We start from the raw sequence: 2,408 nt of genomic DNA on the forward strand, positions 1-2,408 counted from the left end.
TCGCGCTGGCGAGCATACTGCCCCGCGCTGAGAACATAAAGAGCGGTGCTACACCCTTTTTTCACCTGTGCCTTTTAGGTGAAAGACAGCCACCGACCGACAAGAACATGAGCGACCCGGTAAACATGGGCAAAAGCCTCGATTCTGTGTATCAATCCGTGAATCCGTGAAAACTTCATCAACGCGTGCGCACATGCCCATTACTAAACTCTCATCTTGCGAGGCGCACAGCGGACATAAGTGAATGCGGCTTTTGCTGACTTCTGTCCATCGCAGACACATCATCGCTGAACTCAGAGATGATTAACTCCTGGGCAGATCTATTGGTGACGGTCACCAAAGGGCGTTGAATTTTAGGTGCAGTTATCCTGCCTCGTACGCTATTTATTTTTTATCGATTTTTTCTGAACAGTGCGCCACACGTGTCAGTCAACATCTGCACCACAGCGCGTGTACACAAAGACAAATCCTAGTCCATTCCGAACGCTGAGAGTACAGAGATTATGTCCTTGTTGCAGGGCGACCAATGCGGCTAACGTAGCTAATTCAGCCACATCGCTGAAGGAGTGAGGGCCAATTTGCCCAATGTCGGTTCCGCATCCAGCGCGATCAATACCACCTGTTTTCTGAACACTGCAATCGACCCGCTTAGAAATGTGCTTGAGATCTGCTGGTTGCTGGAACGGTAGTTGATCTGTTCACCGAGCTTGATACTTAGTTTGCAAACGCTTCGTCCCCAGTCGAGGAGACATCGTTGGTACTCGGTTGAATGGGCTCGAGTTCGCTTACAGTCGCCTTCGCTACAAATCGCTTTTGCCGGCTTGACCCAAGAATGTTCGATTTTCCTTATCGTAGGTTAATTATGCATGCGGATCATGGGAAAGAATCAAGCGGACAGCGAACTACTTTTCTAGTCAGGCTGACTCCATCACTTATAATATTGTTGACTTATTCATTTCTTTATGTCTACAGCTATTTGCACGTGTCTCGCCACACTATCACAACGTTTTGCGTCCAACAACCGACCCAAACCAGCTTCCTAGTTTTGAGAAGTACACGCCATTCCAGCAGACCCAAAACTTCTGTTATTTTAGTCATGGCACAAGCCAGTAGAGCGCCTTAAGAACATTGGTTGATGACCACTCTCTAGAGGGAGAAAGAGTGATTTTCATTCCTTATCTCGTGCTGCATGGACTGCTGCTATTCCTATTGACGGTAGATGCTAGCTATTTCCTCAGAACGTCCAAGGCCATCCACTTGAAGCTTATCACTTTTCGTACAAGGTACTATTTTTGTAAACAACGCGTGCACGCCAGGGGGCCTTCATCATTTTATCGTTCTGCTTTTGCGGCTCACAATGTCTTGCCTCTTTACACTTCCATCGCACTTGTATTTCACTGGCTTTATTTCTTATTTCCTGCGATATTTTGAATGTAATGACCTGATGACGCCGAATTCGGTATTCCTCCCAAGGATTGAGAAGCGAATCCAATAATAATACAGGCCAAAAAACAGAAAATTATGTTTATGGAGCTGAAGTTGAATAATTATTAGGAAGACTTCGACTAAGTGAGCCACAAGCAAGCACCAGATACCCCACTAAGCTGGGATAGCCTATACAACGGATATCAAAGTTTCCAAACCGCTTTCAGTGGTTGGTTTATTCAAAGCCTGCAAAAATATTCGCGACAGCCCTGCTTGATACGTCCTCCAAGTGCTACCTCTATGAATCTTGGGTTGATAACATGCACGGTGCGCAAACGGGCTGTCTAAGATAGAGCCTTTTTGGCGGCGGCAATTCCTTACCAGGAATAGGCCGTCAAGTGGGACGAAAGTTCGAGAGAAAGATGATCGTGTTTGAGGCCAAGTTTTCGTACTTGACACAGAGAGGAGAAATTTACATTATCGGGTAGCATTGGGCCGCAATTCAACCCATACTGAAACTCAAAGTAAGTCACCGGTTCATTGCAACATGGCCTTGCGAAACAAACAGGGTGTTTGAGGTTTTCGTACTTGACACAGAGAGGAGAAATTTACATTATCGGGTAGCATTGGGCCGCAATTCAACCCATACTGAAACTCAACTCAAATCACCGGTTCATTGCAACATGGCCTTGCGAAACAAACAGGAGAATTCACGGATTCACGGATTGATACACAGGATCGAGGCTTTTGCCCAAGTCTCCCGGGTCGGTTTTGTTCTTGTCGGTCAGTGGCTGTCGTTCACCTGAAAGGCACAAGTGAAAAAAGGGTGTAGCACTGCTCTTTATGTTCTCAGCGCGGGGCAGTATGCTCGCCAGCGCGAGGATTCGCATAAATAAATGTCTAATAGTGCTTTAAATTGGGTTCGAGAAGGAGCGTGTACAACCGTCGGAGGAAGGTCATTCCACGCAGCTACTAACCGAAAT

The sequence above is a fragment of the Opisthorchis viverrini genome (assembly GCF_000715545.1).
Source record: "Opisthorchis viverrini unplaced genomic scaffold opera_v5_41, whole genome shotgun sequence".
NCBI lineage: Eukaryota > Metazoa > Platyhelminthes > Trematoda > Opisthorchiida > Opisthorchiidae > Opisthorchis > Opisthorchis viverrini.